This window comes from Sinohyriopsis cumingii, chromosome 18 (assembly GCF_028554795.1).
Source record: "Sinohyriopsis cumingii isolate HCF-2022 chromosome 18, ASM2855479v2, whole genome shotgun sequence".
Classification (NCBI taxonomy): Eukaryota; Metazoa; Mollusca; class Bivalvia; order Unionida; family Unionidae; genus Sinohyriopsis; species Sinohyriopsis cumingii.
Window position 1 is genome coordinate 9,060,078 of NC_142978.1, and position 25,811 is coordinate 9,085,888.

The following is a 25,811-nucleotide window of genomic DNA, read 5'->3' on the forward strand; positions in this document are numbered from 1 at the left end:
GGATGGCCTTATTATCAAGCATAAACTTGTTTAGAATGATGAATTATGTCTGCTAGAGATTCCTTCAGATCAACTGCAAGAAATATGGTTCATATTTTTATAGATTAGCCAAATAATCTTAAGTTAAATGGAGAAAGAACACATTCTGGAGAACTTTTACTGTTGTATTTATTTTATGGAACTGTGTTTAATATAATGCCTGCTTGTTTGTCTTAATTAAATCTCACTGGTTATCTTGTTCATGGTGCATCATTGGTAGTATTCTAGCTAGAAACAGGGGGACATTCCACAACTCTGCCCATCCATGCACCCATTTGCCCCATTCCTTGAACTGCAGAATTAGTGCAAACTGCAAAATTAGCGACTGTATAAACAGTATGCCTCAGTAATTCAATTTGTTGTTTTCATTGTGAAACGTGAATAACTAATTAATTGATTACCTGTAATACACAAAGTGGCATGTGCATGTCTTTGCCTGAGCTTAAGATCAAAGGACATTACTGCAAGTGGCCTGGTGTAGAATTGTCTGAGGCTATTGCAGGATTATAATAATGACCTTGGCAGGATTATAATAATGATCTTATCAGGATTATAAAAATGATCTTGGCAGGATTATAATAATGATCTTGGCAGGATTATAATAATTATCTTGGCAGAAGCAGATAGGTTGAGAACATTCAAAACATCCTATCAGAAACTGGTTTCAATTTATTTGGGTTAATCAAAACATTCCCCACAAATGCTGGCTTGATACAATATTCAAGGAAAGACTTCATGATCATTTTATACAAACGTGAGAATCATCTATTAATAACTCGCCAAAAGCTGATACATATAGAATGTTTAAAACATAATTTAAATTAGAATATTATTTTTTAAAGGACCTATATATAATATAATATAAATTAGGCAGATATAAAATTTCGAAGATATATTCACTGTTGACCTTTAGAGAAAGGAAGATTGGAAAATTTGCCTAGATATGGAAGATTGTGTAAGCTTTGCATGCAGAACTGGGGGTGATGAATGTAGCTTCTTTCAGAGAACAAAGAAAGCAACTACTGCTCAAACCTATATAAGACTGAAACGATTGATATTATTTTATCAAAAGTTTGTTAATTTCAGATCATCTTTACTTGATGTAATACTGTAATAATGCTGTCAACCCAAGTTTAATTGCATTTACTCTGAGGATTTTTTTTTAATCATTCATGGCTGATGTACATGCATGCAACATAGGAAACTAATATTTTCCTCATGTGCTGCATATTGTAACCCAAGTCTGATAAAGGATTTCTCATTTTCATTGTCATTTGACTCATTGTCCCAGAAGGTTGCAGTTTTATTGGGTTTTTAATATTCATAGCTTGTAGCAACCACAAAATCCCCATGCAGAGCTCAAAATTATTAGTAGTATGCTATCCCAATGGTAGTAAATTTCCTGTGGGACTTGTAGATTTTAAAATTTCAATGTCTGATATCTAGTAAATCTTGTTATGTGTCATCTCTGACATTCTGTGGGAAAGGCTAGTTAGTGACTAGTAAATCTTGTTATGTGTTTTCTCTGACATTCTGTGGGAAAGACTAATGACTAGTAAATCTTGTTATGTGTCATCTCTGACATTATGTGGCAGATCTTGTTATGTTAATGTTCTGTGGGAAAGACTAGTGACTAGCAAATCTTGTTATGCGTTTAATTTTCTTTGAGAAAGAATAGTGACTAGTAAATCTTATGTGTCGTCTCTGACATTCTGTGGGAAAGACTAGTGACTAACAACTCTTGTCATGTGTCATCTCTGACATTCTGTAGGAAAGACTAGTGACTAACAAATCTTGTTGTGTGTCATCTCTGACATTCTTTTGGAAAGACTAGTGATTAGCAAATCTTGTTATGTGTTTAATATTCTGTGGGAAAGACTAGTGACTAGTAAATATTGTTATGTGTTTAATGTTCTGTGGGAAAGACTAGTGACTAGCAAATCTTGTTATGTGTTTTATGTTCTGTGGGGAAGATTATTGAAATTTCAGCACTAGTAAACTCATTTGCCCCCTTCATTCCTATCCCACCTACTGCAGCCATCTGACTTTAGATATGAATTTCAGCCTAACAGTTTTCTTGACTTCCTTATTCCTGATTCGTTTGGAATATTAGTCTTCTGAATCTGATATTACTTGCTAGCCATGGTGCATAACTCTCATCATTTCCAATTTACTTATTTAAGTTTTGACAATTACATTACAGTTCCACAAAGAAGAGTCATGGTAAATTAACACACAATCTGTGTTCCTGGTACTACATCCAGATTCAAGGCTCAAACCGACCTTTGAAGGCGTCCTAATGGTCATTTGATCTTATTGACACTAATTCAAGTTTGTGATAATTCAGATAGTTATTTTAGAATGACAAAGGAGATTAATTAGAACTTTGACCATTAACTCAATTAATTAGATCTCAACCATTACAATTTATTGCATCCTGAAGCCATCTTAACATGTAATCTGTTTCACTCAAGCGCAGGATTAGAGATGTTGTACTGTGTACAGAATGAAAAGTTGAACTAGAAGTGTAAAGACTTAAGCCCCTACAATCCTCCTAAGTTATTTTACAATCTTGCTTATTTGAGTCTTCCCAACATAAAATCTTTCTGCAAGTGAACTCTTCCCATTGTCGTCAAGTCGAATAACTTTTACTTTTTCTTCTAAAGTATTATTTCTTCATTTACTTGATGACATGTTAAAGTTTTGTAATGATTTATTCCTATGTTGCTAATTATACAGTACTGCAATTTTAATTTTGGAGACTAAATTTTTGTATGCGAAAATGTTTGTTATAAAGGAAGTGATACATGTACTGTCACTTGATTTTTTGGTCATTGTCTGCTACCCTGTTTTGTTCAAAATTGATTGTTTCTATGTGTATGTGTTAATCTGCAAAATTTATAGTCTATCTGGCTTTGCTATGATCTTTACACATGTCAGTAGTAATCATCAATTTAAAAAAAATCGCTGTGTGAAGCCCAAAGCTGTATAAATATTGCTGACTCCATTTCTATCTGACCATGTTATAATCTTGACAATTATGTCCAGTCGTAATCATTAATTAAAAAAAAATCTGCTGTGTGAAGCCCAAAGCTGTATCAAAACATTGTTGACCCCATTTCCTGCAAATGTTGGCATTAATGATATAATAATCGGGGAAGATGATTGGATTACTTACTTTACCATAATTAAATATTGGTTCTGGACATATATTAATAATAAAATGTGACCACTTGTGAGGGGTAAATTTTACATTTGTGCACTAATATGTTGGTCGCTGGTCACAATAGAGCGGTGGCCTTTCTTGAGGGGTACTTATGAGCACAAATTCGTTGGTGCCAATATATTCTGGCCGTAAAGAGTGGGTGACCATGGAAGGATACAAATCTGCAAATAGTCTGTCATGATAGGCTACTTGGTGTTCTGGTAGATAATAACCTATCATGGACTGAACATATCAAACATACCAGTGAAAAAGTCAATTCAAGTTTATGGCTTCTCAGTAGGATAAGACATTTTCTCCCTGAAAGGCACAGGAAACTATTTTATAACAGTTACATACAACCCTATTTGGACTACTGTAGTACAGTATGGGGTAATTCAAATGATAAAAACATAGCAAAGCTGGCACATCTTCAAAAAAGAGCATTTGGGCTAATATCAATCCAGAAAGAAAGCAAGGAAAGTTTAGCTGGTAGGTTAAAAATATTACCTATTAAAGACCGAATCTGTTTGAGAAAAGCCAAATTAATGTACAGGATATCTCAGAATAGTGCTCCTGAATATTTACAATCACTATTCCAGTATAGGCTACCTGGTAATACTCCCCACCTGCGATCCATGTCTACCAAACAGTATAAAATTCCCAAACCAAATAAGGAGTTATTTAAAAAAAGTTTCCAATACTCTGGAACTCTGCTCTGGAATAGTATTCCAGCTGAGATTAGAAATGCCCACTCTATTTCCTTCTTCCAAACCCAATATATTCAGTGGCTTCAGAGATGCAGCTTAAATAAATAAATTCCTTTGTATGAGGGCCTCAAGGTAGATTAGTTTTTAGCTAATTGTGTTACCCTCTTTAAATAAGGTCATTATTATTATTATTATTATTACCACTGGTCAGGAGGGCCTGTTAATGAGGGGGACCACTGTACAGATCTGGACTGATTAAAAGCAATTAGAATGTGTTTCATGGGTCATTTCATTGGAAGTGTGCTCTCATCTTGTATCATGGCAGTTTCCGAGAAGTGTGTGGTCTTTTAATGTGTCATGTTTTCTTCAGGGGTTTATATGGTTTTTAATTAAACAATATTTTCAGATCATGATTATTGGTGAGATAATGAAAAATTAATTGAGAGATAACACAGCCATCAAAATCAGGAAATGAAGTCCAGCACAACCATCAAAATCAGGAAATAAAATCTAGCCTGGAAATAAAATATAACACAACCATCTAAAGCTCACATTGTTCACAAACTCTTGGCAGCATGACATGGGATTAGTTTGATTTTTCCAGACTGAATGTAAACACAAATGAAAGGTTGCAGATTAAGTCCATTTATAGAAATTATCTCTTGTTGGTTGTGGCTATTTAAGTCTGAAAAACAAAAAAGATTTCTTTTGTTGCAGTTGTTTTTGTTGATCTTTGAACTTCATTCAAAGATTTTAATGCATGGAAAAATTGCAGGTAGCCATCATTAGGATTTGGACAGTTTCAGGTATAACCATAGGTTTTTGTAGGAGTCCTCAGAGGCAGAAAATGAGCTCCTGTCCCAGTAATCTGAAGGTGACTTAAGCAAGTGACACTGAATTCTGTACTAAACATTATATTTTTACTGTTGCTGTCAGCATATATATATATATATATATATATATATATATATATATATATATATATATATATATATGTTCAAAAATATTCGAAATTGTTTACCCTGTCAAAAAGATTTATTTTACCAATTTTTTTCCCTGTCTCACTGGTCTCCAAAGTATTATCCATAGGTCATAATTTTTCATGCATTAAGACTTTATAATGTATCCTTTGTAGATTTGTTATGTATGATTCATCTACTGTCCCAAAAATTACATCACATTTATATGGAGCCTATACAAATGGGTTTAAGATTTGTATTTTCAGATGTCTGTGTAAGCTGGAAGATTGATAAAACACTTGACCATTTTTACCTTTGGGGTCCAGGTTGTTTGGTTTCTTACCACAAAGCCATATGAACTTAATGGCCTTGCCCTTTGTGTGTCATTTTGTCTGGTGTCTGACAGCAATTGCTGTTTTCAACTTCTTCTCTTGCCAGACCAGTTTCAACCAGACTTGACACAGATAACCCTGGCATAAAAGCCTTACAAATGGTTCTGATAAGCATCAGATATGTCTGTTATTGCAAACATTTTTGAAAAAAACAAACTTTTACTGACATTTCCAAAACCACTGAACAAATTTTGATCAAATTTGACAGATTGTACCCTGACATGAACATCTTTCAATTTTATACAAATAATGCCAATCTACAGTCAAATATGTCTGCTATTACCATAAATAGAAACATGTGCATTGCAAATGAACAGTTCTTATTTTCTCACAAGCCTGATCCTGACCAATTTCAACTAAACATCCTGGTTAGTCCATTTAATTAGTTACACCCCCTCCCCCATTTGGTTTTATAATTGGTCATATGTTGAATATCTATCTCATCATGTTGCTGTTATTAGTTTAACACTTAAAATTACAAAATGGACTGATTACTTTTCACAGTGTAACCAAAATTGATCAGGAAACTGTTAATATGGCTGTCCATTTTTAATTTGTGAGACTGCAACCTATCGTTAAGGACTTTCCGGTTTGTACTAAATGATCTTGATCTCATATCCAATATGGTTGCCATTATTGCTAAAATTAGAAAAATCTTAGTGACTACTTCCAGAGAAATGCTGAATAAAATGTGACCAAATTTTACAGCATTCTAGCATAGAGGGATTTCAGTTGTGTACAACTAACTGGTATGAGGACCATAACTTAGAAAACCTTTAAACAGCTGAATAGAATCGGATCAAATAAGACAGAAAGCATCCAGGCGTGAAGACCTTACAGATTTTTTAAATCATGTTAATCCATCTTCAGATAGGGACACCAGTACTTCTAATAGAAAAAAGCCTTTAAATGCTTTACTTTTTCAAAACTGCTGCTTAGAATGTGACCATACCTGACAGAAAGCAATCTTGCAAGAAGATTTAAGTTTAAGCAAATCATTATGATCTGCCACTTTGGCCAGAGTTTATAATAACATAAAAGCCCTTCAAAAATACTTTTCCATCAACACCTTGAATAAAATTTGATACAACATTATGGAAGGCATTCTGGCTTGAAGACCTTTCAGGTTTATAGAAATAATGCTGGTTTACAATCAGATATAGCCACTGTTGCTAAAAGTAGAAAGACTCTTACAAAAACAGTTTCTGCAAAATAGCTTGATAGAGTTTGACCAAAGGTGACAGAAAGCATCATGGCATGAAGATCTTTAACAGTTACGTAAATGATACCAATCTGCAATTAAATATAGTTGCTGTTGCTAAAATTAGAAATCCTTCATTAATTTCTAAAAACAGAATTTGACCAAGTTTGAGAGTCTTAGGCTTCAGATTTATACAAAAAAGATATTCTTTCATCAAATATGGCTGCTGTTAATTGAAGTTTGAAAACATTTACACAATTGTAAAAATGCTGAACAGAATTTGACCTTCTTTGATGGCAGTTAGGCCTTTTAATTTTTTGGACAATGGATTTTAGTGTGCGATCATATAATGATACAAAAACTAGAGAAACCTTGGAAACATTGGTTTTCATAAGATGTAATCAACAGAACTGGACTTATTTCAGCAGAAAGCATGCCTGATCTAGATTTCCTACCCAACTGCTCGTACATATGGCTATTATGCAGATGTCTATCAGGTGATCAATCTCATGCCAACTTGGGCCTCTTATTTATAAATCTTCATCTCCATTTTGCTGAAAGAAATTGTCTCCTCTCTGCCCATATGACTCATGACATTTGACAAAAACATTTTTTTGGGAAAAAGGAATACCCCCCCCCCCCCCCCCGCCCCCAAAAGAAAATATAAACACACACACACACACACACAGAGTGCATATGTGACTTAAAACAAAATATACATGTATATAAACAAACAGGGACATTAAGATGGGTCTTGTAAATTTAGCTGGTAACAATGAACATTTATGTCTATCTGGTCATAAATCCATCTTGAGTATAGTACACCCATCCCTTAAAAAAACAACATATTCCATAAGGCTAACTTGTCTACTTTTAAGCCAGGGTGGGATTCATTTTAAAAACTATATTAGGCTGACCTTTGGGCTTATCATAGAAGATATTCATTGCACTGGAAAACATTGGCAAGATGGTAAACACATGTGGAGTCTGGTTGGTGATGAGCTTTGATGGAAAACACCAACACATTTCTCAGAGCCACAAAGCTATCACCAAATTAATGAGCTGCCTGGACAATCCCTCTGCATGTACCTCCTCTCAGGAACCTTATACCATATGTGTCTTATAAACATGGTGGCTAGGACCAATGACCTAATGGCTGTTAGATATCAGGATTTTTCTTGATGGGGAACTTTAATCCTGCTGATCAGGTTGCCTATAATGACTGACAGACTCTATTAACATTAGAAGCCTTGCTGGAAGGGACAGGTAGCATATGTTACATATCACCTATGACTGGTCAAATAGGCATAGCTGAGAGATCAACCATTATAAAAAAGTTGCAAAAAACAGTGGGTGATCACACATGCTTTGAGTTGTTTTGAAGTTAACCTCTCTCCAGTAAATTGACATTCAGAGGTGATCAGTAGACATCACCTGTTAATCATTGTTTCAGGTACAGTAATTACATCTTCCAAGCAGCCAATCAGATTCCAATAAGGAGCAACTGTCCTCGCTGACAGCTTAGTTCATACTGACTTTGGTTCTTTCTTTTATATGGGGCCTTTAAATGATAAATATACACAAAGAAAATGCATGACTTGTTAATGTGTTTTAACATCACATGTTACCTGCTGCTATTGCAAATTCGTCAACCCAATGGACATGAACCTGAAATTAGGATGAAACCAATTGACTGAAAGAAGAAAAATGGTTTCCAAACAATTCGAATTCACCACTATATGTATTTATCAGACTTAGATATGGCTTGCACTTGCAGTAAGGAAGGGGAATCATTGGAACATGAAGAATAATAATTGCTGCACTGTAACATTAGTTCTACATCACAGATCTGGGCCAAACTTTGTGGATGGCTTGCACTTGGGGAAAGGAAGAAGCTGGTCAATTTTAAGTCAAAAGATTAAAGATCAAGCTTACAGTGACTGAAAGAAGAAAAATGTTTTGCATAAAATTCTTAGTCATTAACCATGTACCTATACCAAAATTTGTGGATGACTTTTCACATTGGGTAGCAAAGAAGCCTATCGATTTTGGGGTTAAAAGGTCAGAGGTCAGTGTTACTAACTAAAAGAACAAAAATCACTAGCGCTTAATTACTTTAGTGCCAGACCACAATACCCCACATGATTAAAGTTTTGATGCTCTTGACTGACAATATTCCAGCAAAATTTGTTTAAAATTGCAAAGCAAATATGTAAAGGTCAGTGTAGCAATGTCTCTTTTGCTTTCTAACTCCATACTAACAAAAACAGTAAGGTGAAAATTGAACTCAGATTTTGACCAACATTAAATCCCTACAACCCCCCACCCCACACCTTTCTGCACAAGAAGTTACTTTCTTGTTTATCCCTGAACACTTATCTGATCATGAGGAGATTTTGGCAGCTGGTGTAATGCAACATATTCATTGAAGTGAAAGACTGATATTTTCTGTTGTAGTCACTATACTGTTTGGCTAAAGAAGCATCTTTCACTTCACTAATATATACCTTGAGTTTAGTTTTTTACATTAAGTAGAAAAAGTTATTTTAGTATATCAAAATCCATACTGTATATGCAGAACCACAAAATAAGATCGTAAACCTGATGAGTGTTTCAAGGATGAAGGCACCATTTTCATATCAGCGAATGATTGATTGATGGCCTGAAAATGTGTGTGGATGGTAGAAATTGTGATATATTTTATTTCTCTTTTCCATCCAACACCATAAAGAATTGACTGTTTTTTTTTAGGAAGGTTGGGATGGATGGGTTGGTGGTATTTAAGTGAAATAATTTAAATTCCCATATTGCTGAAAAAGAAATTGTTCCTACTCTTTGTCCACAAATCACATGTTGTTGAAAATTTTATGTTGTTATTTAGCAGTAAAACAAGATTAATTCCAAGTTGTATGAAAATCCCAGCCATCCCATTCCCATCCCCATTGATACCTTCACACCTACATCCCATAATATGAATTGGTTGTTACCATGTCAACAGTCATCTTTGTCCTGTTCCTAAGCTCCCTTTTCAGTAGTCTTTTTTCATAGAAAAGCAGCTGTTGAAGATGATTGTCAACATTCCCAGGGCAAATTAGTTGCAGAGAGCCACATTAGCTCTGTTGGTTGAGCACTTTAGTCATAATCCAAGTGTTGCAGGTTCAGTACCCGCTCAGGGCAGCCTGTGTTGGCTGTCTCAGTGAGACTTTAGGAAAGGCAGAATAGCACCCAGTTTCTGGGCATGATATTATGCAGAAGGTGGCTTTAAAATCTAGCCAGCCAACCCAAAACAAATTAGTTTCAATTTGTATCTTTCAGAGTCTAGCCAACAAGGATTTACATAATAGCATATCATGTATGTCACTGTTACTGCCCCAGTGAATTTAAAAATATCTCAAATATCCTTCAATGTTAGAGTTTTATCTTTCAGACAGGAAGCCAACCAAGTGCAATCTCTTCTTGGAGCCATAGGGAAATAGAATATTCCAGGAAACATTAAAGTTAGGGCAGCTGACATAGCAGTTGATTGATGGAGTAAATTAGTTTTCTAAGACTGACTCACATATGGATAGTTAGAGAGATGTGTCAGGATTAAACCAAGTGTATGTAATGCAATGAGACTGGATTAAACCTACTGTGAGTACAAACTACATTACTTTCTTATGCTTGTGTCCTTTATGTGCCTTTTTATGTTACCATCCATATATATATATGTATGTATGTATATGTGTGTGTGTGTATATATATATATATATATATATATATATATATATATATGTGTGTGTGTGTGTGTGTGTGTATATGTATATATGTGTGTGTGTGTGTATATATATATATATATATATATATATATATATGTGTGTGTGTGTGTGTGTGTGTATATATATATATATATATATATATATATATATATATATATATATATATATATATATATATATATATACCGTTTTGAAGATTGACAACAGGCAAATGCATTTTGATGGAGTAAATGAACTCTTCCCTGGTCAGTGTGTCCACTACAAATTGTAGTTCTTTGATTTTTGTTTCTATTAACAATCCTCATTGCACATTGATAAGTTGCTTCTTTTTTTTCTCTTTTTTCTTCTTCTATTTTCATTCCTATTGATCAGATGAATGTAAGACACATTTATGATTTAAACATGAAAATGAATTAATTTAAACCATTTAACTGAAGAAAGTAGAGCACAATATAAACAACAGGTTTAGCTTCTTGAACACTGAATGCACATCCATTTACTTACTGGCATGTATATTGAAATGACTATGGAATATAAAGGAAGTGAAATGACAAATCAACAAGATGCAGTTCATAAATTTAAATCAACAAGACGCAATTCAAACATTTAAATTTTGGTTTAAAAATAAAATTTAAAAAAACCCCCAAAGCATTAAATAGATTACAGTACAGTAAAACTTCGATTATCCATCACCCTATTAAATGTCAGTCTCTGTTAACTGTCAGGGCATTGGACGTCAAAATATTATAAACAGGTACATATACATATGAAATTATTATGATTTTTTGATGACCCGGTCTATTGTATAATATTTTTAATGCACGTATTCAATTATCCATCTATTCTCATATCCGCCATGGTCACGGTCCAGCACCCTGACGGATAATCAAAGTACTATGGTATGTGTTTGCCTCCTAACCAGTGTATGTTCCATACATTTTTGACAGGCTATTGCAACTTTGTATCAGTTTGGTGTTCTGAACATTGTAAACAAATCCCATGAAAGGTGTGCACATACTGTAATGATGACCCACATTCTTGTAGGTTGGTTAAATTCAGTTTATAGGGTTTCATAAAGCCCAAATTCCTTTTCTCTTTCACTCCACAGATTTCTGCCTATTTTGTCCCTTATGGATGAGAGTAAGGGAAAAATGGGAAAACAAAGGATTTCAATGAAATTGTGTATCATGTTGAATTCATTTAAAAACATAAAGTATTACCGGTATTAATGGTTTTTTTGGTTATTTTCTTACATCCTTAATGAATAACCAGTGGAAATTCATTATTGATTTGATCAATAGAATCGATAGCCCATTGTTGAAACAATGTTAATATATGCGTAATAATGCCCCATGTGTGGATCACAATTTGATTTACCACCAGTATTGGCATATGAAATTGCATTATACCAACACTTGAAAAACCATATTATTTTTAATGTGTATGTGTGTGTGTGTGTGTGTATATGTGTATATATATGTATATATATATATATATATATATATATATATATATATATATATATATATATATATATATATATATATATATATATATACTGTATATGAGATCCTAAATGGTTATATTTGCCAGACAAGACAAATGAACTACATGTAACCATTTGATAACTTGACGTGGATATAAAGTGTCCATAATAATCCTATGCATATGCTTTATAACTATTGTTTATATTACTTAAACACTCAGTACCCACAAAGCGCAAGACAACAGAGTTGTAAAGCCGTATCTTTTAGACCAGGATGGTCCAGCATCTTCAACATGGTTGGCCACATGGATGGAAATATAAAGTTCATGGGCTTTCATGATATAGACCATAGTAATTATTCTATAATTATAGAAGTGACTTATATTATCAGTGCAGGCCAGAGAAAAAAGTACTTGTGCGTCACATTTGGCATGTGGGCCTGTAGTTTGACCACTTGGTCTAGGCATATCAAATAATAATAATGAGGACTTTGTATAGCGCCTAATCTTTAGAAGCTCGAAACGCTTTACAACTTTAGACAACACCTATAAGTAAAGAAACATAATAATATTATTACAAAAACAAACAACAAGAAATTAGAAAAACATTAAAAAATAAAATAAAAAACATGCTGAGAATATTTCAGGTAGGAAACATTATTAGGTCTTTAAGTTTGTTCTTGCTGTCGAAATAAGCGAGTTTTGAGAGCCCTCTTGAATGTGATCAGATACCTAAAATAGAATGATTACCCAAGGCTCTATAATATATGTTATGTCAGTCCCCCTATGAAATGTGCTTTTTTTAAAAACCACTTTAAATTCAACAATATTTTCTAGTGTGTCCTCACATATAATACTTTTAGAACAAATTTATGAAATATGCGTAGAAGAGGCTCTAATGAAAAAGAGAAATGATACTAGCAACAACAATGGGTTTAACTTTTGATCATCATTATTTGTTTAAGGACTAGATCAGATAAAACTTTTGCATTACTCTTCAGTGGAAATGCCTGTTGATTAGCATATCTGTTGTTTGTGTGTACGTGCGTGTGTAGGATATGCATTTGTGAAAATCCCACTAAAACTAAATTTTTTATCTAAAATGTTTGAACCTATGTGGGCATTATTAAGCAGAAATCAGGATTGTATGTAAATTTTGACAAATCATATGCATTTTATTTCCAAGAGATGTTACATGTCTTACTCCTGTATAGTGTTGCTATTGTGGACCACAATTTCATTTTGTTGAAGAGCAGTGGTAGCTGAGGCATGCAGAATTTGTTTGAACTACCAATTAAGTTTCTTCAGTGAAATGAATATGTATAATCAGGCCATATGAGATCAGATATATTCATTACCTCTAGTTGAAATGACTTCTGCATTTAGGGGGTATCTTTAGCTCTTCAAAAAACTGAAATGGTGGTCAAAAGAGTTTGAAAAACTCAACCTCTAGGCGTTTCCCTGATTTACTTGATAAGGAAAAAGGCACCAAAGTAAATACAGTATAGTAAAGCAGATTCTGTCCTGTGCAGCAGTGTCTGCCAACTATTAGTATGCAGAGATATTCTTGAAAATTAATCCTCCAGTTTTCCTGTTGACACTGTTGCAACAGAACTCCACAGGACTGATTCTTAATGCAGTAAGACATTGACCCTCCCTGTTATAACTCAATGGTCATACACTATGTACATGTAACAATAAGAAGTCAAACAGTAGGTTTGGTAAAACTCAACAAATAATTTAATTAACAAAGTTATAAAATAAAAATGTAAGAGGAACATAAATTATTATGAATTGAATCCAAAAAAATCCTTAAAATGTTAAATCAGAGTCCCAAAAAATCTAAAGTTCCAAATGAGTTGCAAATCCTCGAATGTACAGATCTGCCAACAGTCCTGATGTATCAAAATGGTATTGTCCAGAACTCCTTCGAAAAATTCACTTTAGTTCCAAAATAGTATTTTAGTCCAACGAGCACTTTGTAGTTCCAATGAATATTCTAAACAAATGTTTCCTCTTAAATAATATCTAAACACAACATTAAATATGTCTGAAGACTGATGTTACAACAACATAAGAATAAGCCTGACCAAAAATTGTCCAGCTCCACATATACAGAGGTGGAAAGGCATTTTGCTACTACTCCTACATGACCATTTGCAATGTACCACATCGTAAAAGAACCCACTTGACCTCAAGTACCTACCTGACCAAACTGTCCAGTAGGAAACAGCCCCAAACTTGTAAACAGGTTTTATTATTAATATTATTATTAATGGTGATAAACATTTATGTCAACAACTATTTATAGATCCTATGCACTCTTAATATCTTAAAATAGAACCTATACCCAAATAAAAAATTTAACGTTAGACAATCACTACAATTTACAGTCATGAATAAAAGTTACTAATAGTAGATACATATCACTTCCCACCACCTCCATCATACATTTTAGGGTCTTCATCTTAAATGGTCAGACAACCATTATATAATGTACGAGCAGATCTTAATCTGTACGATTTTGATCTATTGATGAATTTGAATGATCGACATTGACACTAGCGATAGTAATGCGGCACTAGTGATAGTAATACCAGTACACCATAGTAGGTTTTTGGCAGTATGTTCACTCACAATATCTTCTTACACTTTCAAAGAGCAAATATGTACCATGTGTGTTGTCAGTCTTCTTTTTAACTGTTCGTTCTTGTGACAGCAAAGTTCACACATTCATTGCACAGTTTTAGAACTTGAGGATGAACATTTGAGTGATTTACTGCATGGTGAAAATGCAACCAGGTTATGGTGATTTTTTTGTTGGGTAAAACAAGAGAGAAAGGTTTAAAAAATGAGCTATGAAAAGAGAATATATATTTTCATTTCCACATTATAACACTCACTTTTTTCTGCTCTTATTTACAGTAACTTTGTTAAGCCCAAGGAAGATTTCCCAACCAAGACCCTCTTTTTTTCAAATTGGCCTCCCTTAAGGTGGAGTTCCCAAATTTACTAAATCCTAGATGCAACCATATAGATAATGACACAGGTTGGAAAAGAGCATGGGAGAAAAGTTTCATTTGTTGACCTAATAACAAGATTTCTTTCAGGCGACAGCAAACAACATATACAAGGCCCCGAAATAGGTTTCTTATTGCACTGGTTTTAAAATTAGGTTAGGCTTGTATTTTTAAAAAAAAATATATATATTTAATGTGATTTTAAAAAAAATTGTTTTTACCATGGAGGATAAAAATGCAAGGGTTGGCACCGAGAAACATGGATGGATGGCTGACCATAAACACACATGTTGTTTTTCCTAAATACACACACAGAGTAACAGGAGTAGAACAATAAATAACATGAAGCTTAAAAGAGAAGGAAGAAAAACGAATGTACTGGTATCTATATATTTACAGCTTGACCTAATCATTTGCATCATCATGAGGAATTCAGATTAAATAGAGCACCAGCTGTAGGTTATATACTGTTATGACTTTATGGTCTTTAAGTAACAGAAAAGAATGATGATGTTGTTGTGTAGGGTTTAATGCCATTTTTCAGCACACGATAGGCTATACATGGCAGCCAGTATTAATGGTGGAGGAAAAACCCCGGAAAGAACCACCGACCCACAAGAAGCTACTAGCAAGCTTTCTCACATACCCACATTAGCCGAATCCGAGACTCGAACCCACGCAGACAGAGGTGAGATGGCAGTGATCCGTAATGGAGAGCGCTTTAGACCACTTGGCCACTTGGGGCCCCAAAAGAATGATGTAAACAGCAGTGTATATTTTGAAGAGGATACTGTGCTGTTTTATTTTGAATGTCTTGAGATTAATATTGACTTGACAAAAGTTGTGAATCACTTTGTGTCTAGGGATTCCACACAGATTGAATTAAATTTTGATCTTGGACTTGATCATTTAGAAACCTGGACATTTTATTGGTAAAAGAAGACAGTGTGGTCAAAGAAGAATCTCAAGAACAGCAATCGAGATCCTATTAGTGACACAACACTACGGAAATTGCTTGAAAGTCTGTGCAATCCAGACAGTCAAGATTATGAAATGGGCTTACTGTGTTTTCTGCCATCGCCCAGAAAAATCTGTAGAAATGTATTAAAGGATTCATGCAACAAACGATTTTGTGCTTGAAGGCCTCAAGGATTTTAAATGATTTTGGTTCAGCTTCCACAATTGCACATTCAGCTTTGATGGATTTGGTTTGGATTTGTTGAAACAAGAATTTTGAATTTTATTGATTAAGAGTATTGAAGATTTGGAATATATTTAGAAAATTTTAAACAAACTTTAGCTGCATATTATGCCTGAATCTTTTGATCACTTTTCCTATGTTTGGAGCATTTTGGCAGGTTTTTGTTAATGTATAAAATGGAGGTGATAAGGGCTATTTCTACTATAATTTTTTTTTCTGAGAAGGGATCTTTGTCATGACTTGTGACTTCAATGACATTTGTAATTTCAGAATGAAAATTTGCATTGATATTTTCTTCTAAACGGTAGTAAAAATAAGTAGACATCTTAAAGAATTTTTTTTTAAAGGTAACACTGTTGACAGACATTTGTTTTAATAAAGAATTGAGATTTAAAAAAAGGAGCAAGTTGACATATTACCATTTGTATAATGATATCATGTCAGCAATGTGCATGTAAACAACAGTAATTAGAAATTAACAATAAGTAGAAACTAATAATAAACATTTATTAGAGAACAAAGAAAACATTCTTGCTCAAATTTAATTCCTACCACCACAAATGTTCATTGTGGCTTGAAAACCCCCCCCCCCCCCCCCCGTAAATTATCATAGTTAATCAAATAAGCAAGCCACCTTCATATGTGCCCAATCCCCCTCCCCCAAATGAAAATTATTGTTAGGCCAAAAAATTTCGGTCACTTCGGCTACATTTCCTTTCAAAGGATTTATTTTCTGTTAAACTATTTTTCTTAATTATTTCTTTTGTTTGGAAATTTGTTCAGGTTTTGTGTTGATTTTTTTTGGTAGTATGGATATATTTGGGTATATCTGAAACAAGTGTGTACAACATACAGCCCACCATCAAATTTTTGTGGCCTGTGGCCTTCTTTACACATGTGTAAGTTATGCTTTTGTTTTAGACAAAACTTTTGCAGCGTGTCTTGCTTTGTTCTAGTCGAGGTTGATTCTGGCCCATGTACATGTAAACATTGTTCACTCCTGATCATAGATAGTAATGGATGTTAACACTAGTACAGATTGTATATTGCATCCAGAGACCCGAGGCAACAATAAAAAGCATCAACCATTGACACTCCTGTGTGGTGCAGACACAAGTCGGACAAGTACTTCTTACATTTTTTTCCTTGTATCAGATGTACAAGAGGTGGGTGCTATGACTATCTCTACCTGAAGTATATATTCCAAAATTGTAATTTGACTTCTAAAAGAAGTACAAATGCTTCGAAAAGATTTAAAATAAAACAACAGAGTGGCTGGTATACTATTTTTTTCCGATGACAAATTGTATAAAGTTGTACAGTATCACAAAAGGCATACCTTTACTTTTCATAAATATCAACTACTGTATACACAAAAAAAAGTACCAGTTAAAATGGTTATGGAAAAAGCTTTTATGGTTTTAGTTACACTGCTCTTAAAATTGGTGAGTTTATTTCATTTCCAGTTTTGCAGCAGTTAGTGTGATGTCATTGGCTGTGGTTTTATCTTTTCTGTATATTTATAAGTGCATTACTTAATATCATATTCACCAAGTACCTATGCAGTTTCTAAACTATTCATTCCATGCCAAAATGAGACTGACTACAGGGTCCTGTATAATGTAATCTGATAGGCAGTGATAAACAGTAGTGGCATCAGTTTTGTAAATAAATAAAAAGACAAAAGAAATCCTTTCTGTAAAAATGGTTGTTTTTTTGCCCCAAGGGGGTTATTAAATGGTTCTGTTTAGCAACTTTTTTTCTGTTTTTTTCAAGTTGGGAAAATTGACATTTATCTGTCGATATGTTGGGTAATTTGAAGTATGGTTGGCTACACTTGTTCATAATACTTAATGATTTATTGCAGACATGTTTGTCTGCAACACACATTAATACATATGTCAATCAATTTTAGACATTTGCTGGTATTTCTAGTGGCTCTTGAGGTATGGTCAGACAAAGAGGCATCTCAGCATATTTATGTATCAAATCTAATGTTTTACAACTTGTAAATACACATGGAATAACTCAAAAATACTGAGCTTCATCAGTAGATAATTGGCTGTTCCAGCAACATCAAGGAACCAGTTATATGTGATTTCACTCATTTGGAATAGTTTTGGTCATGTGACTGGAAGGTTTGTGGGTTTATTATATGATGGTCATATGTTGAATAGTTCATCTTGTTATTGTTACTACAGTTTAACACTTCTAATTACAAAATGGACAGATTACTTTCACCTTGTAACCCAGTTTTGTACAACTGGTGCTGATGTGGCAGAAAGAGTAAGTAAAATCATCTTTGGGGCTAATGAACTGTAATGAAATAGACAGTTCCAAGCTGGATAGTTTGCTGTAACACACTTTGATCTTGAAGTTAATCTTAGGTGAGGACATACACCAGCCACTTGGTGTTTAATCTGAAGAGAATGTGATTTGCAATCAGTTAAGTAAAGAAGTTTAAAAAACAGTTTGTTAACCAATTTAACTACTGTAATAAGACGTGTGGAGAATGACATAGTGTTTAGTGCTAATTTTGCAGTTGAAAAAGGTGGATGGAGAACAGTAAAAGTGGATGATGGGTGTGCAGTGGGGGGATAGGAGTAGGCCTTTTGAGGGATGGGGTGGAGCACAGGTTGATTCCAATCTTAGCTTTGTATTTGAGGAAACTGCTTCAGCACAAGGCCTTAGCTTTTTGTATGGCTGAATCTGTTATATGATCAGTAAAGTATTACCATATATGCTCAATTACACATCCCGTGTAACCGCAAACTGCACAGACCCATATTTGCCATTGCAGATCTGGATCTATGAAGCTTGTTAGGAGTAATTAGTATAACAAACAACATAGATCCTGATCTTTCAGCATAATTTGTGATGCGGATCTGGATCTAGGTTTTGCACGTTGACTCAACATATAAGCGAGTATATATGGCAAATTAAATTTTAAGGACCAATAGAGATGATCCCTAAACCTGTATGTAATAATTTCTTTTACTTTGAACAGATGTATTTATTCTGCTCAACTATTATCAGTGTGAAGTTGGGGAACAATCCACATTCTCTGGTTACTGACAATTTATTGTAAATATGTTTTAAAATGGGATGGAAGTACAGAGTTGGCATCACAACTGTTTTAAATCTAGTATGAGTTTACACTTGATTCATTCTTAATCACAGTTGTACTTGACTGACTGCAACAAACAGGTAGAATATGTATGTACCAACTTGATTGGTTCTGGGTGTAGAGGTAATGTGCTATAAATAGAAGGCAAAATTTATCTGTACTAATCAAGATCCATGCCTTTCCTTTTTGTAGTTGGCTGTTACAGTAATGATGACAGACTAAAACAAACTGGCTTTGTTGAAAAAATATTTCAAGTTATCAATGCTTTTTCTTTCTTCTCAAGACATGAGCATTACAAGTCCTAATTACTTCAAGATTTCAGAAGCTTTTGAAGACAGCTTTAACAAAGACTGAAGCTGTTCTTATGGAATGAGTATATAATTTGTAGTTAATATTGTACATGGAATTATTTTGTATTTGAATAAATAAACCATTTTGTTGGATTATGTTTATAATTCAGGCACATACATAATTTAGATGGAGTTAATTATTTGATAAAAAAAAAACTTCCTTCATAGCTTAGATATTATCGCCGTTTGGTCAAATCAAGACTTTAAGAAAATTTTACAAGGCACAATATTTTGATTTTGAGTACACACTCAAGTTGCAAATTTTTTGAGAGTGGAATTAGGACTGGTGAGTTTTCAGATTTTGACCTGTAATGCTGTACATATTCAACTCATGGTTTTGGAAGAAGTATGAATCGCTCGACTTCCATATTCAGAAATTCGACTTGAAGAAGATCGGCTGCCTGATGGAACCTAGGACTTGAAATTTAGCTCTCAAAACTTGGTTCACTTGTTTCATGTACTTTTCCTGACATCGTACAAGTTAGACAGATCTGATTGGGTAATAAGTTTCGGAACTTGGCAAACATATACGTGAAAAATGAAAATATTATTTCATGTCAATGTTTTGTGTGTTCTTAGTTGTCAAAAATCAATTTAAATGGGACCAATTCCAGCATATACTGCTAATATTGAAATCAATTCTTTTTTATAGGAACTTGCTTGTAAGCATTTCACCGTTTTTTCCCCATTTAAATACATGTATGAACTTAAGAAGAAGTGTATTACGAAGTATATTATATAGTGTTACTGATGTCTGTTAATCCTGTTCCATCCCAGCCATTTTTTTCTTCCATCCTCTTTTTGGCCATGCCTCAGTCATATCCAGTCATTTTAGTTCAGAACTGAAAGTAGGGTTGATACACAGGATATGTACTTGATGTTCCGGTCTCTCTCTCTTTTTAATCTCAGTCTGGTACACAGTGCATCAGAATGTCAGTGAACCAAGTCAGTCATTTCATTTTTTTGGTTAAGGAGACTAACTTCTGATGCAGTATCAGAAAAGAGATAAACAACACTGTGCTAGATTTTATTATGGTCTTTGTTGTGGTATTTATGCCTGTACGCCCCCCCCCCCATCTTTGTTGTGGTATTTATGCCTGTACCCCCACCCAGTGGGAGACATACTGATTGTGTGCTGCTTGTCTTTCATTTTGTCCATACATCCTGCACACTTTCTTGTAAGTAAGATAGTTCTTAAACTGTTTAATCAAGAAGACTAAGTTGTACATGTAGGTTCTGTGACTCGCTTTATTTTGCAAGTTTTACACATTTTGGAACTACTTTTTAGAAACGTTATTTGGGTAGACAAATGTAGCCCACCTTGTGGGGGGTGGGTTGATTGGCAGATTGTACCTTCTTACAAGATGTCCACTTTATTTAGATCTTGTTATCTAGGAGATGATCGTCCTCAGTGTTATTGTCCGGATTGAGTAAATGTTAATATAAAGTGTGGAACTTATAGGTGGAATAAATAGAGATCTGAGCAGATATATAGAACAGAATGAAAACAACAAATTAATCAATTACATAAACAATTGTGATAACACATTACATTAGGAAGATACACTTCTTTTTGAGATAAATCTTTCACCGAATTTCAAACACAAATATATTGATATAAATAGCCGATCAGTTTAAATGATAGTATTGGTTCATCATAGAATCGAGTGAATAATCGAAGTCATTGCCTTATACAACTTCATAACCTGTACATTCCGGTTCACTCCGACATCATGGTAGTTATTCCTCTCAGTCCTTCCGCTCTTTTGTTTTTCTCTTCCAACCTCCCTACTGTCTAGCCTCTTTCTGGCCCTCAAACTTTGTGTGGGTAGGTGGATACATAACCATGTAGATAAGTAGATACTTATATCAGTGGGTACGTGGATACATCAATGGATACTTCCGTGGATATGTCCATGGATCTATTTCCCCTCGTGCTTCAAGGTTTGTTCGCTTATACTGCCAGAATTGTGTCTGTTGACTTTTCAGACATCCAGCCCCTTTGATAAATGTTTTACGAGAGAATTTCTTCCAAATTTACTTTCAGAATCTCTTACAGTTTCACTCTTGCAGGAAAATTGCAGACTAATTAGATTTTTCAATGGGGCAGTATTTAAAGTGCAGGGAATTTTGTGTGGGAAACACCCCCTTGATTTAGCATAATTAGTCAGGATGAAATATATTTCTGCCTTTTATAAAAGGTGCCAAAATTGGTGTCAGCCTGACCTCTACTTTCCCGAATAACTGTTATGGAGAATTTCAATTCTGACAGTTCCACTATGAAATCAAAGTTAAACATCCCCTTTCTGGTCGTCTAATGGCTAAGTAAGCGAAGGCTTATTTAAGAATCACTTCCTCTCCCGACACAGACATTAGAAATCATTGCATTATAGCAATTTAACAAGCGCCTGTCCCCAAAAATCTAATTAATAGTTCTCTGGCCCCAAGTTAATGCACTTTCCATTGAGCGACAGAAAATTGCATCCTTACAACAAATAAAATTTATTATGTTTTTTATGAGCTCATTAGATTTTAGATTTTCAGACCAATGTCAGATCTTTAGATGATCAGCATATTTAAACATTTTTTGCAAACAAATTGACTAAAAATGCATAAAGCAATTATTTTTATACATTCATATTATGCAAAACATTTCAATTTTAAGCATTAGTCCATATAGCATATAGCACAGTTGTAAGTACAGAATCCGTGTTTTTATGATGTCACACAGGAGTTGAAAATTCTCTTCACCAGCTCAAAAAATCTACTTAAAATTTCTGGTGGTCAAGGTAATTTTGAGTTACACACCCAGTCATTGATCAGTGTTTCTGTTTCATGAGAAATTTGTTTTGTTCAGAATATTCCTTAACATTTTTTATTAAAATTCATTGCTTGTACTGGAATTTTGTTTTCATCAAGTTCATACATGTGCTTTGCTTTCAGTCTTCAGTACTAATAAGAGAGAACTCTATAAATATTATGAAATTCTCAGAGAAGGATTGGTGTAAAATGAAGTTGTTTGCATTTGCAACATGCATTGGAGAGAATCTTGGCATACTTCTATGTTACTTACATCTATTGGGTCTGAAATTTCTTGTGGAAATTGTACATCATCTAGCACAAAGTTATCCAAAATGACCGCTTATATATTTTGAAAAATATTGGCCTGAATTAGTCAAAAGTACACCATCGTGAGCAGTTTTTAAAATAGGGAAAGTGCAATTAATAAATTACCAAATATATTAAATGTGAAAAAAATATTGGCTCTTTTTGTCACAATTTTCATATTACACCCATCAGTTATATGCCAAAATAAAGTGAATTAAAAGTTCTTTTAACAATACCTAAGACATACAAAGTCTTTTTTAAATAGCCAGCATAATCAGTGAGGAAAATGGGGGGAAATTCTTTTTTCTTTAAAAATCTAACCCTACATAAAATACGAAAAATGTAGAACACCACATCAGTGCTTACCAGAGGGAGTGTAGACTGGTCAGTTTTTAATATCATGTACATGGGAAAAGAAGGGAAGGATCACAGAAAATGTTCCAGAAAACAACCATTCACAATATAAAAATTGGGCCATTAGCCTCCTCAACCATTCACAATAATAAAAATTGGGCCATTAGCCTCCTCAACCATTCACCAAACAAAAATTGGGCCATTAGCATCCTCAACCTTTCACATTATAAAAATTGGGCCATTAGCCTCCTCAACCATTCACAATATAAAAATTGGGCCATTAGCATCCTCAACCTTTCACATTATAAAAATTGGGCCATTAGCCTCCTCAACCATTCACAATATAAAAATTGGGCCATTAGCATCCTCAACCTTTCACAATATAAAAATTGTTCCATTAGCCTCCTCAACCATTCACCATATAAAAATATGCCATTAGCCTCCTCAACCTTCATAAATAAATAGTATCTGCTTGAGTATAGTTTTTTCATGGCAAGAACAAAATTTAGTATTGCCTGTCTTGGTGAGTTGATTTTTAGAGATTTTTCAACCACTTGCACTTTTGAGCACTATAAACTATGCTTGAACAAGTTTCGTATGTTCCATGTTTGTATTAGTGATGGTCACTAATCTATTGGATAAATTCTAAAAGGCAAGGCTTGATCAGTAAGACTCAATCTGGTAGATAAAGTTTTTATTTGGTGTTGTTTTGAAAACTACCCCGACAGATTGTTAAAAGAGAGAGAAAAGACACTTTCATTCACCCATTTTTTTCATGCAAAAGACCTGCAGCATTCAAACAACATTTCTTGATTCTGCTGTTTAAATTTTAGAAGACTTAAATCCAGGGCTTAAAATCAGGGATGTTTTATATCATACCCCAGTTTCATTTTATGCACCATGCTGGATTTGTTCTACCTTTTATCAAGTATGACTGACAGAAAGAAACTAATTGTTATAGTGTGGAGGGAAGGAAGACCTGTTTTCCCTCTCAAAAACAGATCCATTTTCTTGTATTATCATTATCTTGATGCAGATAGAATGATTTTCCTCAACTACATGCCTTGAAGGGAGCTTCTTGCCTTTCTGTGTTACTGCACAAATGTGTCGATGCCAGTCATCACTGAAGGGCATGGAAATAAATTTAAATATTTATCGATTATGATGAACAGCTTCCTGATTTGATATGGTCTGGTAATCTATCCATTACTTTATTCTGCTGAGAGATTTAAAAAAAGAGAAGTACATGTATGGGATAGTTTAATTGGAGTCGTGTGCAAAAATCATAGGTATGGAAATTATAAAATTATTCACACCTTTTTAATCCCCTTATGAGTAGGCACAATGCAAGGTATGGTTTTTCCATAATTGGAAATAAAGTCTGTGCCAGATGGCCTGGATATAGCAAGATTAATACACTAGTAGCTTTGTTGTTGTGGTGGTGGTAATGCTGTTTGGAGAGAGTGAGTGTGTATTTGGGGTCTGGTTCCATTAAGGTGCAGGGCATTCAATGTTTAATCTCCAAGAAACCAGTATTGATGGAAAGTTCTCAAAATTTTTATGAGAAGGCTTCTTTGAGTCCAATGCATACTTATTTACCTAGCACATAAGAAAATATTTTCTAATGCATAAAACAATATAAAAATTTAAATAATCTAAGAGAATGACAAGTTCAAAATTTGAGTAAAATTAAAACTGCACAGTGCATCTATCAGCTGACATCATTCCAGTGGTACATGTACTATCTTAAATGACACTGGCTTCCTTTCAACATATGATTTCATATCAGCTGTATTTTGGTTTATAAAACCCTTATTTTAATTGAATACCTTTTTACTTGAATGTAATGCTTGTCCACACCAGCAATACTGCCTCTGGGTAGTGTGTAGGAACAGCATTGAACCTGTGTTTGAAACTTCCAAAGCCATCAACTTAATTCACTGATACATACAGAATCTTTTGACAGCAAACAAATACATCTTGCCATGTTCAGAACAGGATGTTTCAATTACTTCAGGTAATATCTCTCTCTAAATATCCCTGCTGTTTCTTTGTTAGTATGGGCATGCATATATACATTAATGCAAGTTCAAAGTGAAATATTTGTTTGACATTAAGAGATAATTGAGACATGAATTCTTTTCTTTTATATATTATTTTTATAAATGCAGTGTATTGTCTTCAAATATAGAGTAGTGTATGATTCTTATGCAGTATGTGAGATAGGTAGAATCCAGCTAAATGACTTCTACCCTCAGAAAATGGTTTGTTTTCATTTAGTTGGTTTTAATGGCACTTTGAACACATTATTGCCTATATATCATGTGAAGGAAATGGCAGAATGGAAGCTGGAGTGGACAAAAGATTTTCTAATGAATAAACATTTTCATTTGTTGCAACAACAAAAAATATGTTGACAGATTAAATTGTTGGGTGGTAAATAGTTCCGAGAATAAAATAGACAAATACTCCAAGTACATAAAATAGTTTATGTAATTACATTTATCAATATTTTTTTTTAACATTCAGCACTCAATATCTGTAATTTAGACCTGACAAAAAGTTACATGAAACTGTTTTTGCTGTAACACATTAACCCCTGGAGGTTTTTGTTGTTTTAGCCTGGAATTCGAGTAGGAAACACATTTTCAAAGCTATTTCTGAATGCATCTGAAAACACCAAATCCCAGGTAATCTTTCAATAACGTACTGCCTAGTTGTGTTAGAAACATCGTTTTTCATTGGCTATTTGGCTAAGGCATGAACAGAAGGGGAAAAGTTTTTTTTTTTTTGTTTTTGCGAAACGGACCCATTATTTTTGTATTGAGACCACTCTTTATTCCAAATGCCCATCTTATCCTATTTTTTGCAAAGGTTCATCTGTGTGTTTGCAGTTCATACCAGT

General features: G+C 33.9%; 1 protein-coding gene across 2 annotated transcripts in view; it reads left to right on the plus strand.

Moving 5' to 3' along the window:
* LOC149776045 (uncharacterized) overlaps positions 1–25,811 on the plus strand; it is a 162,875-nt gene that overhangs the window by 43,640 nt on the left and 93,424 nt on the right. For both annotated transcript variants that reach the window (XM_089942257.1, XM_089942256.1), the window contains exon 2: positions 9,931–10,136. The gene's annotated coding sequence lies outside the window, so the exon portion shown is untranslated. The remainder of the gene's footprint in view (positions 1–9,930; positions 10,137–25,811) is intronic.